Genomic DNA, 16,554 nt, shown 5'->3' on the forward strand with positions numbered 1-16,554 from the left:
ATTGTTTGCTTTTTTCAACATTTAATCCCTAACTTTTCCCATACTCTCTTTTCACTCTACTTTCATTACATACTTTCCTTTATTTACTATCTAATGAGCTTTTTTCTTTTTTCTTCCTTCTCTTTCTCAATTTGTACAATGTCATGTAGATAGTATTGTGTGTCATAGGAATTAACTCCTGTAGTAGTACTTTACATTGAAGGGTTTACTAGTTTTTGTTTTTCTTTGCAAACCCTATTACTAACTCTAATATTATTATTACTGTTATTATTATCATTAGTCTATTTTGTTTTTGATAGTTTTGCTGTATGTATCTCACTCTGTGGAGCTTTTCTCCCCGGGCCGCTACTGAAAATGGAAATTTCTCCAGCTAGACTAGCCCGGTCAACAAATGTAAAATAAATAAAATAAATAAGTAAGATGCTTGGTGCCAGAGCCATGGGCTCAAGCTGAATGCCAAAAAATGTATTGTTATCCCCTTTGGGAAAAAACATGTATCCATGAATTACCATATAGGTGGCAGTACACTAAACACAGAAAGTGTGATAAGAGACTTAGGGACACAGGTGGACAGTGGTCTCACCTTAGATAACCACATCACCACAACAGTCAGGAAATCCTTCTATGTGGCACACCTCATCACGAAGGGCTTTTCATCCAGAAAAAAGGAGGTCATTGTCCCACTGTACTCATCCCTCATTAGACCCATTATAGAATACAACGCCCCATTTGGTATGTACCTCTCAAGACATCTGCAACAACTGAAAAGGCCTCAGAAATACCTCACTAAAAAAATCACAGGCCTAAAGCAGATGCCCTACGCTGACCGCCTTAAAAAACTCCAGCTATACTCTGTCGCATATCGTCTACTCAGAGGCGATCTCTGCTTAACATACAAGGCCATGTCAAACCCAGAGCTGTTGGACATGCTACACTTAAAGAAATCCCAATCCCTCAGAGCTACACGCTCCAGGGATCTAAACCTTGTCATCACAATAAACAAAACATGCTGGAGGGATGGGTTCCTGACCCAGAGACTCCCCAGACTCTGGAATAGATTGCCCATACATGTCAAGCAGAGTGCCTCTTTGGACCTCTTCAAGAGGAACCTTGACGTTTGGATGGGAGAAAGGAAATTCACCCCAGGGATCACGTCAGCCGCCCTGCTAGACAGGGGTCCAGGAAAGTAAATAATGTGGGAAGAAATAGCCAGGGAATTGTTATGGCTAGGCTTGTATAGGCCCTAGGGCTGATAGCCTAGTACCAACCTATGAACTATCAGAATGCAAAACAATGACAGATAGTAATAGTATCACCCACAGCACAGTGTCAAACCATGTCATACACTCGTGTAGTCAGGTTCCGAAATGTGTGTAGTAAAATGCATACTAGCCACCAGTAGAAACTATGGAGTGTTACTGTGTAATACAGAGCATGTCACCCTGCCCATGTGTCCACTATGCACGTACATGCAGACAGTGCACTTCCACCATGTTCACAACCATACACCTGCAAATCTGTGCTACATACATCCCACACATACTGTCCACTCTCTAACACATGCTGCCAGTACTGCACACATCAGCCAAGTGGCACATGGGTGAACAATACACTATTGGAACTAACACTGATGTAAACAACACTACAATGACAATCATAGCTTTAATGCATCATGGCTGCTCAGCTACACCTTCAAGCATATCATTACACTTTACTGCTGACAACATGCTAACATTGCTATACTGCTATAAAGACATGCTGTGCATCAGCACCATGGTAGCCTGTCCTGCATCGATGTTACACATGACAGGAGGTGGCACAGGTTTCATCATATACACAGGGTGTGCTGTTGGTTTGCCAGAGGCCTATTGTGAGCCATCCAATCGACGTGTGTGTGTGGGGCAAGAATACTGTTATGGACCATTGTTGATGTAATGTGTGTGGGTATGTGTTAGCCCTAGGTGTCTGGATTATGTGTGTGTGTGTGTCTGCATGCAGACATTTCCACCATGTGGCTGCCATATACGGGTATTTGTGGGACAGCCACAAACTGTACCTGCGAGGCTTTACAGATCACCGTCTCTGGCCACGGATACGGTGCCTGGCAGGGATGCTACTGACACTATCAGGTACTAAGCCAGACTGGGTACTATCCCCAGAGGTAGATGGATGTACATTGGACCCAGGTCCCTGCTGGGACTGTCCAGAGCCACATGCACATGGTCTTCTAGGACGTTCTATGGACAGCCGACCCCCAACATTGCTGGGGCTGGTACTGGCACTACGGGAGCGGCTGTGGCTTGAGGGACATCCGCGGCGACTGCCAGCTGCTGATGTTGCTGGCATACGTCCACGTCGACGACTCAACCGCCCCACACTGTCATGACACATGGACATGGCATTGTGGAGGACATCTAATGTCTGTCCCCAACGTCTATCAGTGACATCAGTGTAATTACGGATGGCCCCAGCTAGGTCACGGATACTGTCAATTACGGTGGTATGTGCCCTCTGTGCCCTTAGTCCCTGTCTGGTGTACCGTTCCATAGGTGCCTGTGCCTTCATGACAGCCTGGAACATGCGTGAGGTTGTAAGACCTGTGGCACGTCTGCCAGTGGCGTAATGAGCAGCAGTGCTCCGACGAGAACCCCTGGACGTCTGCCTATGTGGTACCCTACCAGACATCTGGGTATGGCTGCTGTGTCGGGATGCATGTGCCATGGATACCACACTGTCCTGGCCAATGCCGACTGTACGCTGTCCCTCAGCTAAGGGTATTGGTGATGGATGTATTGGCAGTATGACTGTGTGCATGGATGGGGTGGACACTTTTGTGTACTGTCGATTGGTGGCCCAATGACAGACCCTGGCAAACATGCCTGTGCCTCAACACACCTATCATCATTATCACTATTTTGCTCAGTGACATCAGTTTCCCTGCTGCAGTAAACCAGCCCAAAGTCAGCACCTGTGAGAGGAAGACAGGAAATGCATTTTACAACCTGTACATGATGTCAGCACACATGCACACATGAACACATGCACACGCATGCACTCCTCACTAAAATAGGCACACACACACACACACACACACACACACACACACACACACACACACCCCACCACCAGCGATCCAGAACATACTCAATAGTGGGTGATGGTGGGGTACAGTATCACAAGGCAAACAGTTATATCACATGTGTCAGCATGCAGGACGTGTGTTGCTCAACAGCATGCAGTGCGGGTGCAGACAGGCCTTGCTAATAACAGTATACATGGCTTTGATGCATGTGTGTGTTGTTGTTCAGTGATTGGCCTCACCCTGGAACGCAATGTGTACATGGACACAACATTGCTGTGTAAGTATTAAAAGCTCTGCAATGTCCTGTGCACCATCACTCACAAGTGTATATACCATGGCTGGATGTGTATCTGTGTGTCACATAGATATCCATTTCTGATTAGAGCGTCTGTGTCTTTAGCAGATAAAATTAGCACATGCATGCTATGTATACACACAGGATGACTGGTGCATGTATACCTGATGGAATACCATTGCTCAACATAGCCATTGTACACTGGTTATGTTGAGTGTAGGACATATTGTGGCCATGCCAATGCCAGCCATGACATGGCATTCTACAACACAACTGCAGCATTAAACATTACACATACACAGTGTGTGTCATGTGACCTATACACTCAATAGCATTACAAGACATATATGTGTTACTTTGTAGAAAAGGTGATTGCTATGCATATTGTGTATCGGTAAATATCTTCGCTCACACACAACATTGAGGTGCATAGCAGTTAATGCTATGTGTAGTACTGTGGTCACTGTAACTAGATGGGGTGTAGTACCATAAGCCATCATCATGCAGCATCATGTGGTCACTCAAGGCTACTAATGTGTGCCAGACCAGCACATACCGTGCTGTACCAGAACTGCTGTACCATGGCTACATTCACCATTTCACAGCCAGTTGTTACATGGGTTTGTATGGTGCCCAATAGGGGGCATTGCCTAACATGAATGTGTTATGAGTGTCACACATCCACATGAGAGGCATCTGCCCCTCAGGTATATTATGTGTGCTGTGCGGATGACATTTGGGATACTGGAGTGTGACCTTACAGCGGGTGTCTGAATATGCCATGTGTAGCATGTGAACGCGTACCGCGTATGACAAAGGTGTGTATGTTGTGTGCATGTGTATTGCCTCTGCCTATCCAATGTCCACTACAGTGTTGCCACAATTGTGTGGGATGCTCTGTGTATTGTATGTGTTTTAGGCAGCTACCCACATTACTGGGATGTGCATAGTCTCACAGCAAACATGCACAGCATGCATTATGCGTAGGTGTGTTACGTGTACATGGCCTAAAGCTCACCTATGACTTGCACACTTAATTAGCAATATTAAATGTAGCACACACTCACCAGCATGGGTCTGCTGTCTTGCTGTCACACCAGAGGGACCTACAAGGATATGAGACAGTTTGTCAGTGGTAACAACTGTGGCATTGCTAGTGTGTGTCTGCAATCTTGCAGTAGTACAATGGTTGACAGTCACAGGCCTACAGATTACATTCCTAATTATTAGTATTGCACAACACTAGGCACCACATCCTCTAACTACACAGTGCACATCTTACATGAGCATGCTCTACCAATAGAGGTAACAGTAGTCTACAGCTATGCCATGCTACCTGCACGCTCCATGTCAACTTGCTGGGTGGCTCCGGCCTCCATGATGATACATGTTGCTTGTTGTTGTTGCTGTTGGCCAGGAGCCACCTGGCTGAGGAGCAGCTCCTCCACTCTGGTGAGGGGGGGATGGATGGGTACCCCACCACCTGTGGCAAGTTGTTGTCTACGGATATCTGACGCACGTTGCCGGACATGTCTAAATCACTAGTGATGGCATACCCGCTCATATGTCCGGTTATGCATGCCCATGTCATTTACCCTACGGACAAGATCTTACCACAGTGCAGTCTGCTCATGCTGGTCCTGGCTGGTTCTGGAGAACAGCAGGGCATAGTGCTGCACCAGGCTTGTTGTTATCTGTTCCTCCTCTGCCGTGCTGTAGGTGGGGTTACGATGGTGGGCCATTACCCTGGAAGACAATGAAACAATATGTGTGAGCATGTCATGCGGCACACTTAACATTCTAAAGTACAGAAATCAATTAACTGCCATATATAGCAACCTATTGGCTGTCAGAGGATACACACTTTCAATACCACATGTCAGTGCTCAGCCCACAACTGCCTGACGGTGCCTGGCACACTCTATATATATCAAACCATGTTTTGCACAGCAACAAAGATAAACCAATATGTAAGACTTACAACAGTACATGGCACACTGTATGCGACACAATGCACCACCTAGCCACAAGAGGTTTATGTGAAGCTAATGCATCAGGAAATATGTATTCCATTGCAATGATTGTAAAGTCCAGTTACAGTATTACCGGTATACCACACTAGTTGTTGATGGCAAACCCCTGCTTAACATATGTGCACATTTGTTAATATAGGTGGCATACTGCTGTACTAGACTGTACATGTTGCTAGATACGCACTTATATCCTGTAACACACATATGACCGAGACCATGGTACAGGCATACCCACACACACATCAGATATACATACCAGACACAATGGTATGGCAACCCAGATGACCTTTACCTGTGTACCATACAGTACTGTTTGTCAGTAGTTACAAAGCCTTATGTCTGAGGTATGTAATCTGTGAGGACTACAGGGAACACACAAAACAGTGGTTCCAAGAAATGTGGACATACACCATACTGTGCTGTGTAGGCATACAGCTTCAGGTAGTACTACAGTTCATACATGAGTTGGATTCACCAGCAGTAACACTCAATAAGCATACATGTACTGCTTTAGCCTACAGTGGGACACCCCAGTCAACACCAAGGGACTACGTCAGACCGTATGGCATACCACTTTTTCTGCCTAGCAATTGCATACACATCTTTTGCTGGAATCACAGCTAGGACACATAATACCATGACAGAAACAGTTTCCCTCTAAGCTATCACACATATACAATACTCTGACACATTCACGAACACATTCACCATCACACTCAGTCAACCTCACATAGCAATTATTGCAACAAGTACATGTGGGTGTGTATCGCTTCATAGGTAGGTAATAGGCTATTGGCCCTAGGGCCTATAGAATTCTAGCCATACGCTATCCTGGCCTTTGACACACAGGTAAGTACGTTTCACTTGGTCCTGTCAAGCAGAGCCACAGAGGTGATTCCCGAGGTGTATTTCCCATCTCCCATACAATCATCAGGATTATTTATGACAACGGCTAATTAGGAGCTTTGTTTGCTATTGATAGGTGGTTTGTTCAGAGTATGGGATGTCTCTGAGATAGGAATCTATCCCTCCAGCATGTGCTGTCTATTGAGGTCACAAGGTTTAGGTCCCTAGAGCATGTAGCTCATAGGGATTGTGATCTGTCTACGTGGAGCATGTCCAACAGCTCTAGGTTTGACATAGCTTAGTATGTTAGGCAGAGGTCACCTCTGTATAGGCGGTATGCGACACAGTCTAGCTGTGGGTTTGTGAGATGGTCTTCATAGGACATCTGTTTGAGGCCGGTATTACTCTGTGAGGTATGTCTGTGTTGTTTCCAGTTGCTGTAGATGTCTTGTGAGGTACATACCACATGGGGCATTGTACTCGATAATGGGCTTTATGTGTGATGAGTAGAGGGGAACACTGACCTATATTTCCCTGGATGACACACCTTTTGTGATGACATGTGCCACGTAGACAGATGACATGACTAGTGTGACACTGTGATTATCAAAGAGGTGACTACAGTCCACCTGTGTCCCATGGTCTCTTATCACACCTTCGGTGTTAAGTAGACTACCACCTATGTGGTAGTTCATGGGTACAGAGTCTTTGCAAGAAGGTATGCCAGTGCAGTGTCAACATTGAGCTTGGGTCCATGGCTTTGTCACCAGGCATCTGTTGCAGTAAATATGATCCTGTCTCTCTGTCTCTCTCTAAATATATATATATATATATATATATATATATATAAATACACACAACACGCACACACATACATATAAACATCCATTGGTGTACATGTAGATATACATATAGGCACATATACAGTCCACCTTTCATGGTGGGGATATCAGTTATGCAAAGGTTGTGAGGTATACCGTTATGTCATAATATTGCACAGTGTTGTGCGGAATGCATTGAAGGTGTTCTCAGCCCATGTAGCTTTAGCAGGCCTCACTGGTTGCAACACTGCAAACCTGACGAATCATACCCACAGCGTTTAACCACCACATGTTATATAACAGCACTGTATGCTGTCTTGTTTGCCACACACTACAACCTACATAGAAATATGCACATAACCTTCAACAACATATATATGTCCACCCTTCACAAACAGTTGCAGTATGTCCCTTGCTCTATGCACATGTACAGATGCTAATATATCTGACACAGACAGATCTCTCCGTATCTGTGTGCCATACACACACAAGGTCCACACTGTTGTAAGTTCGTGCACCTCACGGCTGACTTGTTGGGCCTTGCTGCAACATGAACAGGTGTCACATGTGAACACACAGTAATAGTAGAGGGTGTATATATAGCTGCAAATGCTAGATTAACATACTAGCCTGGTACAGCTGTTGCCAATGCTAAGCTACACATTAATATGACAATCATGCATTTGTTACTCTGTCACATCCATGTTTATATAACCGTATGCGCTACTCCCACAAACAGACATTGTACACACTACTGTACAGAACACAGATAACATGGATCAGATGTTTGACATTTAATGCTGAACTACATATGTCACAGTCATATCCCACTGCACACAGCTACACACTGATGTCTCCATGCCAGTAGTTATGCAGGGCATATGTGCATTGATACGTACTGCTGCCACATATGGATGATTCAAACTATGTAGAGTACTCTTCATAAACATCGACTACATGCCAGTAAATAGCTGTTACATACCTTACCGTGTTTGTATTTGTCTGTTTCGTGTGTTTTGTAATAGCTTTTATTTTTATAGCTTATGATTTTTTCAAGTTATATTTTTTATTTCAGTATAATTATTTTTATTTTCAATATATTATTTATTTTGCAATTTTTTTCAATATATTTTTCTTTTCAATATATTAATTTTTTTAAATCTATATTTTCAATATATGTTTTTTTCAATATGATATATTTTTTTCAATATATATTTCTTTTCAATATACTTTTTTTCAATATATTTTTTGTTTTCAATATATTCTTTTAGGTTTTTTTTTTTTTTTTGCTATATATTACTTTTTCTTTCAATATATTTTTGGTTGATCTTTTTTCTTTTTTCTTGCTGCTGTCTGTGTCCGTACATCTCTCTCTCTCTCTCTCCCCCTCCGCCTCCGTACTTGCAATGAAATGATTGCATGTGTGGACAGCAAGTACAGCCTGCTTTTATAGGCATCTGCACATGTGCATGTGATGGCCTCTGCACCAATTGGTAGCCACCATTTGGCAATTGCATGCAGCCTGCTGTGTGGTACTTGCAGTACTCATTGTCATAGCAACCCAGTACAATAAATTGCTAAGTCAGGTAGGTGTAGCCCTTTCAGCTTTCCAAAGTGGGGACCATGATTCTTTGCTGTGGACACCGTTGTGTAAGTCAGAAGGTTGGTATACTTCTCATAACTGATGCTAGGGGTATAGCCAGTGATTTGAATGTTGTACTCAGACCTGAATGTTGCCACTTCCAGTACACAGTTGACAGTGTAGAATTGTACTCACCCTACAAATGCTAATACAAGATACATGGGAGTATGTAGTTTCTTTTCTACTTATACAATTAGCTGGCATACATACGTAGTTATTGAGATGTTTTCATTTTGCACATGAACTGTTTGGGGACTGCTGTACTGTAGATATTGATGTACTCACTTCTGCACAGTTTATGCTTTTTCTTTTGTTGACATTATCACAGGATGCTCATGAAACTGGACAATTCCAGTACTGAGTATGCCTACCTACATCTTTACTGTACCTTGAACACACAGGTATTTTGTACATTTGGGTGGGGATTGTCCTGCTATGATACTGTGTGGGGGTTGTAAAGTGCTGCTGTAACATTATTTACTGCTAGAATGTCTGGTCCTGTTATCACAGTCATGTAATGCAATTCCACAACAACTGCTGGTAAAGTTCCACAGAACAAGTTTTGTGTTATGGCATTCCTATCTTTCCTTTCATTCTGATGCAAGATATATATATATTTCAGCAACAACCTGCTGTATATCTACTGTGGCCTAGTGGTACTTCATGCAGTCTAGTGTGTCCAAGGTCCGAGGTTCAAGACTGACAGTGGTGTTTTATCTTGCTGCTGAGCAGAGCAAGGCCCCTCATATCCAGGGTGACTAAGGCACTTTTAAGCAGTTGTAAGCGGATTTGCGTGATGCTTAGCAATACTAAGCTAAGCGCACACTTGCGCAAACCCGCTAACTACAGCTTAAAGTGTTTACTTACGCTAACCTCCGCGCTTATTTCTTTGAAAGAAAAGAAACTGGGGAGATAGGAAAGCGGTGAAAAAGGAGCACAAAGAGGGAAAGACAGTAGGGAAAACAACTCTGGATGTGCAGGACGGGTGTAGGGAAGGTCCATAGCTGCCCATTTCTTTAAAAGCAACAGCTGTGCATATACTAGTAATTTGGAGGGAAATTTGAGACCTTCCACCCCTGAGAGAGGGGTGAGGACAACGAAGTATGTTGCACTGCCAATTAAATTTCAGTATATGTGTTCAGTGGCATTTGTGCAAAATGGGCAGCTATGTTGTTGTGTCTTTCGGCTCTATGTATGGGGCGTAATATTTTGTGGGAGTTGATTGCCCTTTTTTTTCAGGTGAGAGTGGAATTTGGGGTAGGGGAAGTAGGTATATTATGGGAACTAGGTTGGGGAGGTAAACAGATAAGACAAACAAGATGCATACAGGGGCAGAATATGACACATGGGGTGGGTGAACACCATTGACTGGGAAGGATGTTTGGAAATCGCAAGCCCATGAGCCCACAGATGGCAACAGTGGAACTGAGATCCCCACCCATGGGCAGTCACCACTGCACCTTCACAGCCCAGAGGGTGGCTCTGCTGGGGGCTGCATAGGAGTGGCAGGCTCACCCGTGAGTCATGCCACTCTTGCCTTGAGCTGGCGTAGAGGATCAGGACGACTGAATGCTCGATCTCCCTACACACCACAGCCCAGACCGTTCGGAGGGTGATAGGTGGCCCTCCGGGGGACAAGCCCCATCACCTGCAGCGCTTCCACCCAAAGGTGGCACAGGACCAATGGAGGAGGAGGTCCCGGGCTGGGCACCGGACCTGCTGGTGCCAGGTGCCATCGCCAGCTGAGGTGGGACAGGTGGGTCCGCTGTGACTGGCCTTCCCATACGTTCTATGTTTAGAAGGATTTAATGACAATATGGGTTAGTAATAGCCAACAGCATTCCAATTTAGTTGTAACAGCATACAGTAGTATTCCCATTAACCCAACACACCAGAGTTCCAACAGTTGAACAGCAAGCACAACACATGCATATATAGAACAACAGTGGACATTCCAACAGCATGCAGGATTGATCGATGGCAACAGGCCACCAAGGTTGTGGTATGTGAACAGGGCACATGCATCATAGTAAATTCAGATATTTATGAGCCAATAGGACATGTATCCCAACAAATGTTATGAGATTAGACATGCCCATTGAGGTGTGGAATTGCATTGTTTATGCACATACAGTAGGGTGTAAAAAGATACCTCCATTAACAACTTATATATACTTATAAGTTTACACTAAATTCCTATTGACTGCAGTTTTATATCCCCTGCATGTATATTTACACTAGGCAATGTCCGTTAAATTGTGAAATGGGTTTTTCTAGTTCTTGATATACCTGACCTGTATCTGACATAAAAACTGTCCTGGATGCAGATGTTACTGCTACATATTTATATATTTCATTTATATTTATATATCTACATATCTGGATGTGTTCAGGTGACATCATCAGGTATATGTTGACAGCCCCCTACATTTCTAGCAGCACACTGACATTTCTTGGGAACACAATAACAAGCTACTCATGTGCCAGATTAACCTGTACATGCCGGCCATGAACCTACAGTTGAGGACTGTATATGCTTAACAGCTACTGGCACTCCCTTCATCTACTTTATATGGGCCTACCCATGTGTGGGTTGACTGCGCTTAATACAACAGTACTATTTCTATAATGCAAGGGCACAACAACATATCGAAGAAAGTGACATGGACACACTCCAGGAATTATACCTTTATTAATTACATTACACACTTTTCTAGTGCCTCTGTCATTTATTTGATATATCAGTGCATGCAGAGGTCATTTATTCAAGACATATTATACCTTTATTAATGGGTTACAACACTATTTTTCAGGCTCTGTCGCTCCTTTTATATGACAACACATGCAGAATAATTACTAACCTGCCTGGTGGCGCAGCCTTAGCAGCCTATCTGCATAGGCTTGCTGATTCGCAGCACGGACACCTGCAGCTGTGAAGTAAATAAAGGGATATTGAGACATACCTATCCATAATATAGACTATAATAGCAATTCTTACATACTTAATTCCATGGCTAAATACTCAGTAGTGGAGCATTTTCCATTCCACGGGCCTCCTGTATCCACTGGTTCAGTCGGTCCTCCTTGCGTCTCTTCAGGTCTGAGCAGTGGTGTCTGACCTGCTCACCAGTCCGAGGGACACCTGTGGCACTGGTGAGATCATGTGCTAGACGGTTCCATGCTTCCGCTTTGTACTCAGTGCCCTGAAACTGGCCCTGCAGGAGTCTTGCATCATGATGATGGACGAGGAGTCAAACCATTACTTTTGACTCCTCAATGTCCCACCGTTGCACTCTAAAACGAGAGCCCTCTCCAACACCAGCCATACTGTCTGCAGATGGGAGCTACAACCAGTTATGGCAATTATTCCCACCTATGGAGCTTAAATATGCCTCATTTCCCGCACTTATTTGTGATTGGCCGGTTTTGAAAATTCTCAGCTAAAAACAAACCTGCTTAGCAATGGGTAAACTTCCATTGATATGTATGAATGTGTTGGAAATGCATCCATATGTAAAGCTGTCATGGCTTAGTGGTTTAGTACTGTGATTATGGTGCATAGTATCCCTGGTTCGAGGCTGTCATTGCTTTTTATTTTACTACAGGCCAGACCGGCTAGGAGGTGTGGCTGTGTTTAGCCGACTTTGCTCAACTTTGCCCAACATTGCTTGATGTTGCTCAACGTTGCCCGACGCTGCCCAACATTGCGCTAGTTAGAGCAGTGCGCAGCTCCGCGCAAACATATTTTGTTTGCGCTAGTTGGCACGATGCGCAGCTCTGCGCAAAGCCATTGCGCTAGTTAAAGCAGTGCTAAGCTATGAGGAATTATACTTAACTGTGCGTAATACTAGTAAACTTTGTTTAGCAGTGCTTCACATTGCTTAAGATACGTTACTTCTGCATTTATCAGTATGCATGACCATTCCACCTTCTTATTTTTGTGTCTTTCGGCTTTTCCTGGTTAGAGGTCGCTACAGCGGAACTCCGGTCCGCTAATGATTGGCAGTAGATTTTGACGTGCTGGCTTGCCAGGCCTAACGCACAGCCTTCAACGAAGGAAGGCCCATTCACGCGTGTTGACACACAGAAGATGCTGTAACTGAGAATCGAACGGGCAACGTCTAACTGTGAGGCGACAATGCTACCGCAGCACCATTCCACCTTCATTTATATATATATATATATATATATATATATATATATACATACATACATACATACATATATAAAATATCGTTCACTATTACATAGGACATTTCAGTGCATTTTACTAACAATTAAAAGGTAAATCCCAGGAGTTTTTTTTTATGCCCAGATTTCCTACAGAAAATGGGAAGGGGTGTGGTGGGACTCAAACCGGGAATGCCTCCTCTTTGTGCAAAGGCTCTACCACTATGCTATTGCTATTTGGCTTCATTTGCATATAAGTAGTTTATTATCCTCTTCGATGTCTTCACTGCTAACTGTAGCTAGGCAATGGGCAAACCCGCACATACACGCGCAAATACGGACGGCTATATCTGGAATAAAAAAAATAAAATAGAAAGCTGTACATTTTAAACTTGTACAGGGGTTTAGAATGTGGGGGAGTGTAATGTTGGGTATGTTTACATTTGAGCGGACTCGCTCATTTCTCTTGACATTTGCTGTGTAGGCACTTGCAGGGGTGTGGATATTTGGACTGCTCGCCAGTCTGACACTCCCCCTGCAGTCTTGCAAGCTGTAGAGTTGAGTCAGCGTGCCCTCATGAATATGCATGACGTGCTGACATCATACTCTTCCGAGTAAGACTTAGTTAGTCTTACACGGAGGATTAGTGAATCCCGGCCTCTTACACGGAGGATTAGTGAATCCCGGCCTCTGTTATTTAATGCTGTATGAGAATTTTTATACTGATTTTATAATATTGTTTACGTTCTATGTGGTTTTATTGGTAATTAAAGAGTTAATTTTTATTGAACTAATTAGTAGGTTGGCTGTGACTTTAAACTGCTGCGTAAAATGCTGAATTGATGTTTTAAACTGTTGCATTGAGAAAGAGTCTTGTACTCGAAAGCTTTGCAGCGTTGCAGTTTTTTTTAATAAATTTATTATTTTGTGAGATGGTCAGACTTTTTATGTTCATTGTTTTTTTTTGTTTTAATTTTACTGTATAGTCCGTTTAGCTAGTTATCTTATTTTTGGATACTCTAGTTCCCTTGAGTCCTTGGCTGGTGAGATCATTTGTACTAATGTGAATAAAAATAGCTTCATACTTCCTAAAATTAAGGCATTCTAAGGCCTTTCTCGCATCCTGTTTTTGCTCCTGGCAAGCATCACACTGTTGGATGTTCATTATTTTTTCTCCAAGTGTAAGTATTAGTTCCTGTTTTAACTGAATATTTAATTACAAGTGTATGATTTCTGATCAGATCTGAAGAATCTTCAACTTCAAATTCAGTAATATACAAAGGAATGATTTTCATCACCATTGTTGTGTTGTTGTTGTTGTATCTTTCGGCTTTTCCCGGTTAGGGGTCGCCACAGCGGAACTCCGGTCCGCTAATGATTGGCAGTAGATTTTTACGTGCCGAGTTGCACCATTACTCTTACTAATTCCACTGTTCTCATTGATAATTAGATTTGCAAGCATACACTTCTCATCCAGCTTGCTTTATACTTAAAACACATATTGCCAACTTCGTTCTTTCTCTTCTATTTTTTTTTTTACAGTAATGTTCTTCATTCCTTCCAAGTTCATTTGTGATGTCTTCCTTTTCATGTGCCCCTTGAATCTTTTTTCTACCTTCTCTTTTGGAAAACAGTGATGCTTTTTTCTATAGACTGAAGATTCATAGGATCATAACAAGTTACTAGGCTACTGGCCTAGAGGACCTTATAAGCCTAGCCAATAAATTATCCCATATTCCTACAAGTCAGCACCCGATGCCCCTGTCCAGCAGAGACGCCGGTGGAATCCCAGGGATGTATTTTCTGTTTCCCATCCAGTTTCCTCTTAAAGAGGGATAATGAAATACTCTGCTTGACATGAAGAGGGTGTCTATTCCACAGATGGGGGAGTCTCTGGGAGACAAAATTCTCCTGTCAGCAAGTTCTGTTGATGTCGCAGACCAAGTTTAGGTTTTGCGTGCGGGTCACATGAGTGGCCTTTGGATTGCGGGTATGCAGCAATTTCATCAAGGTGGGGTCCGAGATTGCTCTGTATGCCAGACGTAGATCACCTCTGAGGAGTCTGTCTGAGACAGAGTAGAAGGACAGGGCTTTTAGCCTGTCCATGTAGGATAGATTTGTGAAGCCCTGGATTCTGTTGGTCAGAAACCTGTGTGGTCTCTCTAGCTGCTGCATGTGCTTTGTGAGGTACATGCAGAAAGAGGCATTATAGTCAATGATGGGCATGATAAGGAAGGAATATAGAAGTTGTGACTTCCTTGTTCCTGGAAGAAATGCCCTTACTAATGAGCTCTCCATACAGTGGAGGCAACATGGTGGTCAAAAGTTAGATTGCTGTCAACCTGGGTGCCCAGGTCCCTCACAACTGCTTGCTGCATGCTTAGAACGTTATTATTAATGTGATAATTAGTGGAGACATCACTTTCCCTAAAAGGGATGATGATGAATTCTTTGGCATTTAATTTGAGGCCGTGTTTCTGGCACCAGTCATTTGTATGGGTGAGACCCTCTTGTTATATGCCTACATCACTAAGGGAGTTGATGATGGTGCCCAGCTTGCAGTCATCTGCAAATCTGGTCAGCTGTAGACCTCTGGTTTTGGCTTGTACCTCGTGGAAGTGTATCCCAAACAGCAGGGGCCCCAAGATCAATCCCTGGGATACGCCACTTGTTACGGGTTACTACTTGCAGTAGCTTACCCTATTTTGACTGAGTGAGTTCTATCATTGAGCCAGTTAGCTACCCATCTGGTCGCATACGGATTTACGCCAAGCTGGAGCAGTTTATCTATTATGCCTGAGTGGGGAATAGTGTCGAAGACGTGCACTGTCTTCCCCTCATCCATGGCATTGGTAACTGACTCAAAGAAGTCTAACAAATTTAACAGGCATGATCTCCCCTTGACAAAACCATACTGTGTGGAATCAAGTGTTTGGAGGTTGCCAATGTTCTTGTTAATGTATCCATGATAATGCATTCCATGGCCTTGCAAAGCAGGCTAGTTAGGCTGATGGGTCTGTAATTGCCTGAATCTGTGGACACTCCACCTTTGTGCAGAGGTATTGTGGTGGCCGTCCTCCACTCTGCTAAGTTGAAACTGCTACTCGGGTGTAGGTTGAATAGGGTGCTTAATGGTGCTGCGGGTTCCTGCCTGAGTTGATGCAGAATGCAGACTGGGATGTTATCGGGTCCCATCGAAGCTGTGTTTTTAGCCTTAAAGAGGGCAGCAATGATTTCTTCCCTAGAGATAAGGGTTGGGGGGCAGGTGCTGGGGATATCCTGGAGTTTTCACTAAATCTGTCTGCCAGCAGGTTGGCTATATCAACGGCATTTGTGTACATGGTGTCCTTGACCATCAGTTTTGAGCAGATTTGGGTGTTTCCTAGTAGACTGCAGATGTATGTGAAGAAGGCCTTATGATTGTCTTTAGTAGAGCTTTGGAGGACTTCATTAATTCCCTTATTTGCCTGTTTAGTCCAAGGAGAGATTGCCTTGGAACCCATTCCTTCTTGGTTCTGGACTGCAAATGTTTTCCTTTTGTTGTAGAGTTTTATAGTCAGTGTCCACCAGGCAGATTTACTCTTTCTTGAGGAGGAGGATTTTGTCCTGTCAGGTATTGCTGAATCCATGCAATTATATAAATGGACTTATAGTACTTTGGTGTA

The 16,554-nt window shown here is 43.5% G+C and overlaps 1 protein-coding gene across 2 annotated transcripts in view; it reads left to right on the forward strand.

The window, feature by feature from the left end:
- Positions 1-16,554, forward strand: part of LOC122802908 (protein Atg16l2-like) — a 1,475,787-nt gene that overhangs the window by 137,135 nt on the left and 1,322,098 nt on the right. The window lies entirely within an intron of this gene.

This window comes from Protopterus annectens, chromosome 5.part0, assembly GCF_019279795.1.
Source record: "Protopterus annectens isolate FY-2018-M chromosome 5.part0, PAN1.0, whole genome shotgun sequence".
NCBI classification, from domain to species: Eukaryota; Metazoa; Chordata; order Ceratodontiformes; family Protopteridae; genus Protopterus; species Protopterus annectens.